Source organism: Alligator mississippiensis, chromosome 1, assembly GCF_030867095.1.
Source record: "Alligator mississippiensis isolate rAllMis1 chromosome 1, rAllMis1, whole genome shotgun sequence".
Taxonomy (NCBI): Eukaryota; Metazoa; Chordata; order Crocodylia; family Alligatoridae; genus Alligator; species Alligator mississippiensis.
This window is the reverse complement of record NC_081824.1, coordinates 136,412,124-136,426,595: the sequence shown is the minus strand read 5'-3', so window position 1 is coordinate 136,426,595 and position 14,472 is coordinate 136,412,124. Positions and strand designations below refer to the sequence as shown.

Below are 14,472 nucleotides of genomic sequence, written 5' to 3'. Positions count from 1 at the left end.
ATAAATGCATTCCATAATATGATTTCCCTTTGTATTCAACCTGTTCTACTCATTCAATTTAGTTCATTTTGTTCAGTTAGTAGGCAAAATCCTTAACCCACAATCCAGCCCCTTTCTGCCAAACAGGAGAAATATAAAAAGCCTCTAAAAGCTCCATACAGGCAACCCCCACTATTTCCTTCATTTAAAATTGATACCCATTTTCACTGAGCGCTCAGCCAGTTTTGCTATAGCGCTCAATGGAATCAGTGAGGAGAAGGCAGCGCAGGCAGGGAGAAGCAGCAGTGGTGGCAACAGCGAATGGGTGAGTGGCAGCGAGTAGGCAGGGCGTGGGGGAGAGAAGAAACAGTGGCAGCGGCAAGTGCAGGGCCCCCACCTGGGGCGGCAGGACCACCAGTGTCCAGGACCACGCTGGCAGGGGCCCGTGCCCCGAGCGAGGCAGTAGGAGTGCCAGTCCCCGGGGTGGCACATAGGGCTGAAGCAGCTGGTGGGTGGGCAGGGAGAGACAGCGATGGTGAGAAGCAGCAAGTAAGCGTGGGGATGAGCAAGAGCACAGGGCCTGTGCCGATGCCTAAGCCGGCAGAGGAACAGGGCAGGGCAGCAGGAGCATTGGTCTGGGCTGGCACGTGGGGCTGGAGAGGCAACGGCGGTGAGAAGCAACGGTGAGAAGCAGCGTTAGCCAATTATTTCTATTTACATTCATTCCTATGGGGAAATGGATTTTGCTTAGCGTGGTTCTGCTTAACACTTGGTTTTTCTGGAACCAATTAAGAGCACTAAGCAGGGGTTGCCTGTATTTGTAAGACTCTCTTGCAAGCTCCAGAGCACGGGACAGAAAGGACACACCAGGGATGGGTCTCTTTCTATGCAGGTATTCTGGGAAGTACAGCAATTCCTAGGTTGCATCATGGCACTCTCCAGCCTCTAGTGCAGCTCAAGATTTGAAAGGGCACAAAAATAGTTTAACTCTCACCCACTGCTTCTGCCCATGCAATGGGTGTGGCTTAGATACCAAGGAGAGCCAAGTGCAACTGAATTTATGTATTCTTTTATTCCCCAAAGTTTCACTGGGTGTGGCATTCTAGAATTTGCTGGATGTCTGCATCTAAAATAAAATGAAAGTGCAGGGCTACACCCTGTTACCCCACTAAATGGCCTACTCTTTGGTATCCATGGGAAGATTTTGCTTCAGATATAAAAGGACACTCAAATTTCATCTCTAGTTAAAATTCTGTTAAAGTGATTTTTTATCAAACATAAGAGAAACTGCAGTTTCCACAGATCTCTTTTTTAAAAAATTTAAATTAAAACTCTGGCCTTTAAAAAGAATGTATAACTAAGCATTCCAACAAGAGGAACCTAGAAGTGAAATGGACTGTAAACAGTTTTCATTATCTATATTGAGAAAAATGCAAGATTGAAAAGACAATAGATTGTGACAAGAAAATTGGACTTCACAAAATCCTTTCACTTTTAATAATTTAAGAAGTTATTTGTATATAAATTTCTTAGCATAAGTGAAAGACAAGACTACATGAAGCCAGATTCTCCAATGCTTTGAACCTTGCACAGCCATTCACATCAATACAAGTTGGATAAAAAATATTACCAACTCAAAATGGCACACTTTTATACTATACAAAGTGCAAAGCAATGACTAATCACTTGTAATTTGACAATATTCCATTCTTAAGCCATGTGCACATATGCTTCTCATATGTATGGACCTATCTAAATCGTGGTTTCATGGATTTCGTGGAAACTACGGAAAACAGCATTGTCACGATAGCCACAATCACCGCCAGCACTGGCCATGACTTCCGGCAAAATGAACAAAAAAAAAAAGTGGTACTGACATAGATGGAGTGCAGGCATCCTCCATCAATCAGCGGCAATGGGCGGAGCAAAGAAAGTGGTAGTGACATAGACTGAATGAAGGTACCCTCTGCCAATCAGCAGCAAGAGGAGGGGTTGCTGGGTCCCTCCACTAATCAGTGGTGAGGAGGAGTGAGGCCACCGTGAACTGCCTGCAAAATTGGCACTGTGCATCATAAGCAGGCTGCAAAAAAAAAAAAATTGTCTCACGGGAACTTAGGTAGGTCCCTACTCATATGTGTCCATATTTCCTTCCTGAGACAATATGAGAGTCAGGCATCTACATTTGGATCAACTATTACATGGTTCAATTTCTGTATGCTTTCAATTCAAAGATATTGTGTGTAATAAGGGGGGGGGATCCCAGGCACCCAAAGAGATCAATGCTTTCCCCTCCCCACCCTCCTTTAGGGCAGTCTGCCCTGCACTCTCCTACCATGCCTTTGATGTGAAAGGGTTACACCAAATCCAGGGGCCCGCCCCATTTGCAGCCCTGGTGTACTGGGCTGATCATACAGCTCTGAACCATCCCTATACCATGTTCCATGCCTTGCAGATGGCATCCCATTCTCCTTACTCCTTCGGCCCTTCATTGGGCTGCACTTGGCTTCTGGCCCACTCTGGCCTCAAGTCCCACTCAATGGGCCTTGACCCCTTGGCCCCTCACTGGGTCACGCTCTGACCCCTTTACTTTCTGTAGGCCTCAGGTCCCTGCCAGTGGACTGTGGCCCCATGCCCTTCCCCTCTAAAGGGTGACCCACAAGGCAGAGGGGGCTGAGGCTTCTCGGCACCCCACCCTCACCTTTCGCTGGGGAGGCACAGGTGTGGCATTTCCTGGGGGCTGCCCTGCCACAGACAGTCCAAGCACACCATCAAGACCCAGCAGAGCAGTTTCAGGTATAACCCGGGATTAGCAGGAACCTCCTCCATCCCCGTAGTTCCTACCCTCACCTCCAGGCATTACCGGAGCTTCAGTCCTCAGGCCAGGCGATGTTACTTCTTCAGCTCCCCAGATGCAACTGCAGGCCCAGCTTTCCAGACCTGGGCTTATACTCTGTCTGCCCAGCCCTCCTCCAATGAGGCGGCCCTCTGCAGTCAGGTGACTACCTAATTGGGCCTGAACCCACCTGCCGGCTACTCCACAGCCTGCCTAATGGTCTTAAAAAGTGGCAGGCACAACCAGTGCACTGCCGCACTATGCATGATGCTTGCAAATGAACTTTGGTTACTATGTGTGTATCATTTACATAGTAACAGTTCTCAATACAATTATGTAATACCTCAGATTTTAGAAAAGCCTACACACAAACACACACAACTGGTTGGCCCTTTTATCTTTGCAAAATGTATTTTTATTGTTCTACCCCTTAGTTTTACTGATCAATTTTTAAATATCTTGGTTTTACAATTACTCCTCAAGACCTGTCCATACAGATATTAAATCGTATTCATAAACTGAAATACCTTTAAAAGATCCATCTGTGTTTAGTCAACCTCTTTATTGTTTTATTTAGAATTCTATTCCACCCTATCCAAAAAGGCTCAGAGCAGCTTACAATTAACAGACAAACAACCCACAGATAGGAAACAACAATGTGTGCACATTTGTTAACTTTACGTTCTAAATTCTATTTGATTCTGATATAACACTCTTGATTCATTTTCATTTTCTAATGAAAGTTACCCAATAAATTACTACTCTATGCTCCTAGCATTGGGGGAACTAATCCTTTCTGGAAAAGAAGCTGCTTTCTGTCCTGCAACAATACAACCTAGGAGCCCCAGTCTTGGACCAAGGCGCCATTATGCTAGGTACTGTGCAGGCAGAGTAAAATGACAGTCCCTACCCCAAGAAGTTCAGGGCCCCAAGGGCCAGATGAAAGGCCAGATATGAAGTGCAGGATTGTGTCATGTGGCCTGCAGAACTGGAATTTGGCAGCAACAATGTTAACTGCTGTGGCTCCTAGAGCCACAGCAACTGCCACCCCCCTCCCTCCCCAATTTCCAGCCCTGCTGCTCTGGATCTGGTCCAAGGATCTCCCCACAGGTCAAGAAATTTGGCAGCAGGACAAGTGATGGCAGCAGTAATTGTTATGCCTGGAGCCACAGCAATTAACACTGCCATCACTCACTATCCTGCCAAATTTCTAGTCCCATAGGCTGAATGACAGGACCAGATCTTGATCACCCCCGCTCTAGACTATAACCTAGTGGAATCACACAGGGCTCAGTGAGTAATTCAACTCTATTTTCATGAAAACTCTTTGTTACTTGCCTCCAAAACACTGTTCCCCTAGGCACTCCCAATGTGGATAAGAAGGGTCCCAAATAATCCTCTACAGGATTACATTTACGGCTTCTTTCTTATACATATTTTTTCCTTAGCTTAAATGGAATGAAGTACTATTAATAAAGTATTCTGCAATACTTAAGTAGTTATGCAAAGAGATGAGGGTTCCTCCAAATTTTACTTGGGAATTCTTAATTCAAACTAACAAAACAGAGACATTTCAAGAGTGTTTTGAAATCAACTTAGGGGATATAAAGGTTTATTGAACTGAATGTCATTTATGAGAAGACTGTCTTAAAGAACGCCCAGGAGCCTGTTTTTCCAATGCTGCAAAATGAGGAAAGAACTAACAAGATGGATCATAGGAAAATAGGGCTGGAAGTAACTACACAAGATCATCCAGCTGATGTTAGCACAGACAGGAGTTAAATCCTCCATGAGCTGATGGAAACACTGATTCCAACATGCATATTTTTGCAATGGATGTTCCACACTAAGGAAAAATGTGTTGGAGGAGAGAGGTAAGTTTAAATCTGGGATACTAACTAGGGTTGGAAAAGTCAGCATCTTTCAGCTGGACCTGTTAGTTCTGCTGCTATGTAGATCCCAGTTAAAGCATAAATAGTAGGGGTGCAAGAAACAGGCCATATTCGATTTGGATTCAGCCCGAATCGAGGGACAGTGATTTGATTCATTGATTCAGATCACTGTTCTGATTCGATTCAGCTGAATCTGAACCTGAAGATTCAATGCTGATTCAGCCATAGACACAGCTTTAAATGTTTTTTCTACATACCTTGAGGTACCAGGTGCCGCTCATGAACGCTGCAATAGCAGGGGCGAATGGAGCATCCCACAGGAGCGCCGGGGGGTGGGGGGGGTCGTCGGTCCCCCATGTGCTCGGCAGTGGACCCGGAAGTGGACTGGAAGTATTTCCAGTCCACTTCCAGGTCCACTGCCGAGCACATGGGAGACCCCCCGGCCTCACCCCTCCCCGGCTCAGCAATCAGCCACAGGGGGACCCCAGGTGAACCCCCAGACCCAGGAGGCACCAGTCACTGAGCCGGGCCGGGCCCGGGGGGGGGGGGGGGGGGGCGAGCGGGCAGGGGAAGGATCCGCCACTGAGTGCACGGGGGCCCTCCCCCAGTGCTCTTGTGGGACACTCCATCTGCCCCAGCATCTCAGCATTCACAAGCCACCTGGTACCTCAAGGTATGTAGAAAAAACATTTAAAGTTGTGTCTCTGTATGAATCATTGAATCTCTCCAAATCGATTCTTCAGAAGGTTCTGATTTGATTTGGAGAGATTAAAGTGTCTCCTCATTCAATTTGGATTTGGAGATTAGGCCACCAAATCAGGCTGAATCTCCACCGAATCAAATCAGTGACCAAAGCTTCGTACAGCCCTAATAAATAGGAGCCTCAGATTATGCCAACAGCCCTGTTTTCTGCTGGAAGACTCAAAACCAACTGTAATGCATTACAAAACTATTGAGTGTTTGATGTACTGCAGAGGAATATAAAGGTCTTTTGAAGATTTAAAAAAAATGTGGTGACCAATATTTTTTAAAAAGGTAACAAAAGGAAAAACAGGAGTTTCACAGATTCATAGATGTTAGGGCCAGAAGAGACCTCCATAGATCATCAAGTCCGACCCCCTGCACAGGCAGGAAAGAGTGCTGGGTTCAGATGACTCCAGCCAGATGCCCATCTAACCTCCTCTTGAAGACCCCCAGGGTAAGGGAGAGCACTACCTCTCTTGGGAGCCCATTCCAGATTTTGGCCATTCTAACTGTGAAGTTCTTCCTAATGTCCAGTCTAAATCTGCTCTCTGTTAGCTTATGGCCATTATTTCTTGTGACCCCCAGGGGAACCTTGGTGAGTAGAGCCCCACCAATTCCCTTCTGCGCCCCCATGATGAATTTACAGGCAGTCACAAGGTCGCCTATCAACCCTCTCTTGCGGAAGCTATAGAGGTCCAGGTGCCCTAGTCTTTCCTCATAGGGCTTGGCCTACAAGCCCTTAAACATATGAGTGGTCCTTCTCTGGACCCTCTCCAGGTTATCCACATTCCTCTTGAAGTGTTATAAAATAACAATGCAGGCAATGGTTAAAATGACATGCAGGAGAAAAAACAAGCTACAAAAATATGATAGCTAGACACAGGTCACACAGCTGTGACACAAAAGGCAGGGATTATAAACAAGAACCCCAAAATGTAAAGGAATTGAGTACAGGCACTCCTCACTTAATGACCGAGTTCCGTTCCTGCGACTAGGTCGTTAAGCGAATTGGTCGATAAGTGAGGAGCCGCCCCTTGATACTGCGTGCCTTGGCTTGAGATGCCGCGCTGCCGTTTCCACGACCAAAGTTCTCGTACTTACGACCAGGTCTCGCTGGTCGTAAGTCCGCGTGGTCATTAAACAGGTAGGTCGTTAAGTGAGGAGTACCTGTATTAAGAAATCTGAAGTATGAGCCAATTACAGTTACATGCTCAGAAAATCTTGTTCTGTACAGTATCTCTTTTTCAGCAAGTTTTGTTTCCTCTTTGATCCCATAACTGAAGTTGGATGTGAGGTGTGCAGACCTGTGCCTTTGCAGATATGACTAGGGCTACGACCTAGGCCCTGAAATATGATGTATGCAGGCAGCCCCCTGCTTTTACATAGAAACCTTGGGAAGTCGCTTGCATGAATCCAAGCACCAGGCTAGGAGTGCAGGTCTCTGTCCTGGAAAGCATAAAATCCATCTGGGTACAAGCATCTGTTATCTTACATGTCTAGAAAGTGCCACACTCACCTATGGGTGTAATGTAAGTAGAATAATAATCTTTGCATGAGACATCATTCAATTCTTCTGCCTAATTTGTGACCTGTATTTAATTCACAAGCATTAATGATTTAGATTCTCTCTTTTTTAAAATTCATAAAGACCTGTCCATGGCCACCTCTGTTAACTTGGTAGTGATCTTATCATCAAGGAAGTCCTAAATGAAACAATCGTCAAAATGTGCTAATACTGTACTTAGCTATAATCACCTGCAAGAAATACCACAACTGCAGCAGAAAGCTGGAAACAAAGCAACAACTCAAGGGTATGCCTATAAAACCTCTACCATCAAATGACATCCAGCCACCAGACAGATTTTAAAATGGACATCAAAGGAACATCAGACATTAAAAAAAAAAAATGAAAGATTCCACTCTATAGTTGTGACTAGGAGGAGGGTGAAAGTAGGAGGGTCCCAGGCAGGTAACAGAATTTTGCACCTGCATCTCTGTTTTACTAACCACCTCATTCAAGCCCGTGCTTTATCTTATGCTTCCTCTAAACGTTACTGGTTAACTGCACAATTACCTGGAAACCAGCTATTCGTACAAAGTAGTTACCATGCCATAAAAAGCTCCACCCAACTATAAAGTTAGATCTTGAAAATGAGTACTAACTTTATAGTTGTTTACTACTGAGCTTTAATGTGCACATGTAGTGGGGTCTCCCTTGCAGCTAGGAGCCCCATCAGCTGATGGAGCTCCCAGCCACAGATGTGCACCATGCCCAGCTGAGGCTAGGAGTCCCACAGCTGAGGGACACTCAAACCCAGCAGCTACCGACTCTGAGTCCCGGCAGGACAGACACTGGACATCTGGACTCAGCCGAGTCCTGGCAGCCAGCAGCGTGGCGTCTCCTGGGGTGCTTGAAACTCCCAGGGCTGCAGGATCACGGCAGCTGCAATCGCCACAGGGCCGGGGGTTCACACACTCCTGAGGCTATGGAATCACAGTGCCCCCACAGCTGGGTGGCCCTCAACACATGGCATGGCAGGAGGCACAATTGTGCGGATCATGCATTAGATCCAACCATGGCTTTACCTACATAGGCAGATGGGAATTTAGGATTTGGGTGTGGGGAGACTGGTTGTACTTTTTGGGGTGGCTGGGGGCAGGAGCAGTGACTGAAAACAATTTTAAGGGAGCTACTGCCCCTGGACCTGCCCCAGGGAAGCCTATTTGTCACCCTTTTATCATGTGAGCCCAGCCCACTGAGCATCTCGTTGGCCTCCCTCGTGTGGGGAGGCTACAAGAAAAGGGGACAACGGATTTATTGGGACAAATAATAAAAGAAAAGGGATGGGAGTGCTGGTCAGAGGTTCAAAACAAGTGTGTGAAGGGGGGTCACCAAGTACTGCCCCAGGGAGGAAGCCCCAGCTCATGGAAATCTGATCTGACCTCTTACCTTGTTCTCCCTCCACCCCATCCTAGACCTCATTCCTGGACCCATCCATGCCCTGTGACCTGCCTAGCTGCCATGTGCTCTGCAGACTGTTTGCATGGGATTGCACCCCAGGAGTGGGAAAGTCACACCCCCGTGGGCAGGAGAGGGAGTTGGCTTGGTGCCAGAACCGTCCCCTAGGCAGTAGAGTTTATTCACACAGACATGGAGGATGTGGGAGAGGACAGTGCATCCTGGGATGCTAGAGGACTACAACTTGGGCAGCTCATCTGTGGGGAGTGCCCATACATTAATGGAACATGAGTAGATAACAAGGATCAGTGATAAACCTGCCCTGGTGTGGCATAACTTTAAGCCGCCTAAAGTGTGCTTAAAAGTAGGTTCAGATGTTAATGCGTGGACAATCCAGGGGTTAATAACTCCAGGAGCCACCTAAAAAGTAGTGGGTAACAAGGCCCTTAGATAAAGAAATGGATAATGATGTGTCTTCAGTCAAGTTCCCATCCTGAATAAGAAGTGGATAATATTCTTCATTCTCTTATTTATTTCACACACACAGAGATACAATCAGGTGGCTCACCAGAACAAAAGCAAGTACAGATCTGAACTTATCCACTGTGTTTGCTGGTATTTTTTATCTACTAATAAGTAGATCCCCTTTGTGTAAATCCAGTTTATTTCAGGCCAGGAGTCCCCTATTTATTGAATAAAGGTTTCAGGAGCAAGGTATTAGCTGGTACCTCTAAAAAATACCATATTTTACTATTTCACAAAATCTGTAGCTCTATTGATATAACTGTAACAATTCTACCAGAATTCTTATTTTAATGAGACCTCTTTTCCATTAGTAAATCTGTCTTTTAAAATACAAAATTAAGTCTATCTAATCAAGGTTAAAAGCTCAACACTAGATGTTCAGGGTTCTTACTTTATTCATATAATCATCTCCAAAGCTGTAAATATAAAATCATACAGTAAAGAACACTTGTTATTTTAATGTCATATACCACATATCATGAAACAGATACTTTAAGTTCAAAGTCCTACGCTTCACCATGAGTCTGTGAAGGCTGCTATTTAGAACTGATCTCACTAGTTTACAGCTTCAATATGCAATTCCCAGTTGCATGCACACCCCTTACCAAAATCTCATTTAAAAATACTGTGCGTGGCTCATAGATGGGTATTCCTTGGGCAGGCACTTTTCACCCTGGCAAAATGGACTTGCCTACCAAACTGTATCACTGCAATACATTTCTAAAGGACAAATTAAAAAAAAAAATCAGTTCTCTCTTTTCAAGGTAAAAAAATTATTCCTGCACTTTGCAGGACACCCCACTCAAGTGTTTACCTTGAACACAGGCATTTACTGAAACACGTAGTGTAAGCATACAAGGTGGTGGAAGAAGGGGGAAGAAGGGGAACGAGTTACATTTGACAGGCAAAAATCTTCCCTATCACTGAATAAATTTCCTAACCCCAGAGTGAAAGAAGGTCATGGACAAAACCCAATGTTACAGATACTGCATGGAAGGCTAGAGCTGAAACAGGATCACATTACTCCAGCTTCCCACACACAAGCCAGCACAAAAGCACCCAGCTGCTTACTCTATCCTGTCCTTCTCCATATATTCTAGATGCAAGCCAGCACCAGAAATATCCTCCCTAATAGATTCGAATTGCAGGATTAACACCATTTAAAATTGAGAGAGATAAAAGGTTTAGGGAGGCAATGACATCTACCAGACGGCTAAACAGCGTTGCTCACATTTCCATCCATCTAACACCATAAGGTAAATTAAATCAGTTCAGTTTCTCTGGCAAATCTTCTTCCTTCTCCAGCTACCCTCCCTTAGTGTTTTGAGTGGCGGCTAGCAGGGGGAAAGTTGCTCTGTCTCAAGCTGTTACAAATCAGGAGCACAAAACAACTAGCTAAAATAATACTGAGGATTAGGTATTATTATTATTATTATTATTATTATTAACAAAAATAAAAGATCTCCTTTATCCAACGGCAGGAAACAAGGCTTCTTTCCAAAGGCTCCTGAATCTGTTTTATTTCACACGCACAGAGCTACAATCAGGTGGCCCACCAGAACAAAAGAAAGCATGGACTCGAAGCTGCATGTGTATGCATCCGTGTGTGCCTCTGTGTCTGTGCGCCTGTTTGTGTGTCTACGTGTGTCTATTTTTGTGTCCATGTGCACGCGCAAGAGAGCATCCCTGTGCGCACAGGAATGTCTCCATGCACGACCCTGCATGTACACGGACGTGTGCATTTGCGTGACTGCTCGTGCACAAGAGTGTCTTTGTCCAGGCATGATTCTGTGTGCGTGTGAGAGTCCATGCACGTGTGCGTGTCTCTGTGCACCCTGCAAGCGGGCACATGCAAGGCTGCGCTATTCCATGCGCACGCGGGACTATCTCGTGCCTGCCTGCAGGGGTGTCCCCGTTGCATGCGAGAGGCTCCGTGTGCACGCATGTGAGCGTGTCTGCCTACATGTCTGGCTCCGCGTCTGTGCGTGTCTGTGTCTCCGCGCGTGTGCGTGTCAGGCTCCACCATCCCCGCTGCCCGCTCCCTGATCCATACCCCCCCCTTTCCCAGGCAAGCTCGGCAGAGCAGCGCACCCGGACACCAGCCCCAACCCCCAGAAGAGGAGCTCCGTCCGACCCCCCCCCCGCCCCGCGCCGCTGTTGCTATGCGCTGCGCCCCGGCATCCCCCGTCGCCGCCGCGCTCAGTCTCACCTGCCCCGGGCGCCGCGGGCAGCCGGCCCGGCCCGGCCCAAGCCCCGCGCCCCTCGCCCGTGCCCGCAGCTCTGCTTCGCTCGGCTCCGTGTACGTCCCAGCCGCCTGCCGCCCGCCCGCGCCGGCCCTCCCTGCTGCCGAGGCGGCTGCCGCTGGGCCTGGCTCCCCCTCCACGTGACGCGACCACATGACCCGAAACACTTCCCCCGAGCCCCGCGCGTCTCCTCCTCCTCCTCCTTCCGCGCCACCGCCCGGCCCGGCTCGGCCCGGCCCGGCCCTGTCCTGTCCTCATGGACTTCCCCCCCCCATCCCGGTGTGTGTGTGTGGTTCCCATGGAAGGGTCCCAGGAAGTGGCACCACAGGCACTGGCTTTGTTTGAATGTGAGGGGATGATGCCAGGCGGGAAAAGAGGACGCCTGGCTGACCCCAAGGGTGGAAGCAGGAGTCAGCCCTGCGCTCCCCACAATTACCTCAGGGCTGGGCTGGAAGCGTGCCGTGTGCAAAGCAGCTGGGGTTCTTGTGCCCCCCGGTAGAGGCAGTTCTAAGGTGCCACCAAATCACCGTACAGCTAGCTTAAGGCTGGCACCCCTGTTTCTGCAGCCAAAAGGCAGGTGAGGGAACGATGTGGTTAACGTGATGGGCCGAAGCCTTGGATTCCTCAGCTCAGGCAACTGGGTGGCTCACAGCTGGGTCAGTTGAGTAGAAGGCTGGACTAGGTGACTTGATGGTGGACATAAGCTAAGGGACTTTGAAGAACTAGATAGATTTGAGCAGGAGGCTGGACCAGGATGACTTCGTGATGGACATGAGCTAGAGGACCTTGCGATGGACTTGAGCTGGACTAGAAGGGCCCTTCTGAGGTCCTTTACAGCCCTTTCCTATTATGTTAATTAGGTACAGCCTTTGGACATGAGACCAGTGCGGAGGCTCAAATTCTTGTCTGGTGTCATCACACAACACTGCTTTGCCACTGGACGACTGAGGCATTTAGGATTCATATTTTCAACTCTTTCTCTACTGGCATGAAAGGTAGAAACTTACTTTAAAAAAAAACAATGAAAGTTGCAACCCTGATGCCAATGGTCAAAACTTTAAGCAAGCCACCGATCTTAACATAACTGAATAAAATCACGTTACAGTAGTGTAAGAGTGGTGGTGTAGCCATCACAGCTACACCACCGCTCTTGCAGTATCACAGCATGGAAGATACCAAACACTGCCCCTAAAAGTTTTTCACTATGCTGCATCTGGCTCCCAATGATTAGATACCTGAGGCAAAATGTCTTGCATTCAAAAGCTTGTCTAACTTTACCCAAGTTGATCCAATAAAAGCACCCCAAGATATCCTTGCCTCTTGAATAAAAACACATATATGGGCAACTCTGTAACCCTACCTTTGTGTATCTCTTCCCCTCATCTCCCCTTCAGTTGTGTGAGCTTTAACCCACTCTTCTCAGACTGCTGGCAATTGAGATGCTATGACTTAGAACAATCCAAAAGCCACCACAAGCATTATTAATCACTGGATAGCAAAGCAGAGGTTTTAGCTTGATAGTTTGCCACACTGGGAACCACTGTTTCAGGGAATGTTTGAAGGAAAATGTGAGAGTTATTTTTGTTCTAAGCTACGCCCACAGAGACAAAAGAATCATGATAACAAGAGAGTATATGGTATCACTAATCAGTTCTTCCTTTGGGCACTTCCCTCACAGCCAGTATTTCTCTTTCAGCAGGTCCTATCAATATCTTGATTCCTCTGTGAGAAGACAATCCCTTCCCTTTTCTTCCCTTTTGCTTCCCTTTGTGAGAAAGAAACACTACAGAGTATGACTGCTGAAGATAACCTTTTGCACTTAAAGAATAACGTTGTCAATAAAGGCTATGGAGTTAGTAATAGAATATGGAGCCTTTTACCTCTAGACTGGTAGGTCAGTGTCCATGTTATGGCCTTCTAAGCCATAAAAGCAGGACTTTTTAGTAGCACCCTGTTTAAAATTCATAGTGTAGACAGAAACTGAACTGTCATCTGACACCAGGCTGTAAGCGTATGCCACTTCCATAGCAAAAGAAAGCCAGAATATAAAAAAGAGCCAAACATATTAGCTGAAGGGAAGGAAGAGAAATCAGTAATCAGAAACAAAAAAAAGACCACCTAAAGCCAGGACTTGGTTGTTGAGTCCAGGTCTGCTATTCCAGGCAATGACAGTCACAGTCATAACATACTCGTATACTACCTTTTGTAAACTGAAAAGAGACAACCATTTTCACGCCACTCACCAAAGCTCTTCAAGGGCTTGGGTTCTCAACTTCCGGCATATGACATGACCATCAAAGTCCAATGCTACCAGACCAGCAAGGTGCTCTAGTTTTTTCTCTTCTGGATTTAGAAGGCTAGCTACCAGGAAATCAAATGAATGACTGGAGAATCCTATCAGAAAGTATACACAAATAAAAAAGTTTTTAAAAAGTCTTGAACTCCCACCTCTCAAAGTGATCCATATAGTCTAAGAGTGCTAGACATGAAGCCTGGTGTGCTATGTATCTCAGATAGTTATAACTTTTTTTGTTCCGTTGATACCATAAATCTCTAATTGTCATTAGTTGCTCCCTTTGTTTTAAATTTACCACTATATAATTATACAAGCAACACCATGCTCATCTCTAAAACAAAAAGAATGGCCCCACGATTGGATCACCAGGTAACAAGAGACTGGGGGTACAAGGGTTATTTTGTTGTCATCTTGGAAAGGTCACTTGTCTTCTCTGTGCCTTTGGACAGACCTATCCCCAACTCCTAATTTATGAGCTATCATAAGGCTTAATTTATGTAGGTATACCAGATATGCAGATACTACAGCAACAACATCACAAAAATATTGACAGAAAAAGAAAAATAAAGAAGGTCCTAACCTGGTGTGCAATGGTAGTAGGTCCTCTTTTAGTATTTTAACCATGCTGTAACCAGGTCAGGGGAGAACTGCAAACAGGTCCCTTTGCTCAACTTTTTGTAGCTGGGTCTTTAATCATTAGCAAAAGTTGTAATGATCTGTTAGCTCTTCATCAGACTCTATGGCATAAGTTGATAACCTCCAAGGTATACACTTCACAAGAACTACCGCTATTGCAATTGTTAAACTCTGAGAACTGAAGGGGAATGGAGAATTAATTACTTTTTCACCCCAATAGGTGATCTTACCAATACGATAAATTCATGTTCTGAAAAGAGATCGCTGTACAAAATCACTCGAACACAAAAGAGCAGCAAAAACCAGAACACAGACTACTGTTTCCAAAGCATAAGTCCTTCTCACTTTAGCAAAAACTGAAGTAG

The 14,472-nt window shown here is 46.2% G+C and overlaps 1 protein-coding gene across 2 annotated transcripts in view; it reads right to left on the bottom strand.

Annotated features, from left to right (window-relative positions):
- The window catches only part of TULP4 (TUB like protein 4), a 260,862-nt gene extending 249,539 nt beyond the window's left edge, over positions 1-11,323 (bottom strand). Inside the window, exon 1 of one of the 2 annotated variants that reach the window (XM_019479760.2) lies at positions 11,142-11,323. The gene's annotated coding sequence lies outside the window, so the exon portion shown is untranslated. The remainder of the gene's footprint in view (positions 1-11,141) is intronic. The other variant, XM_019479756.2, reaches the window with a different exon arrangement.
- Positions 11,324-14,472: the final 3,149 nt, after the last annotated feature.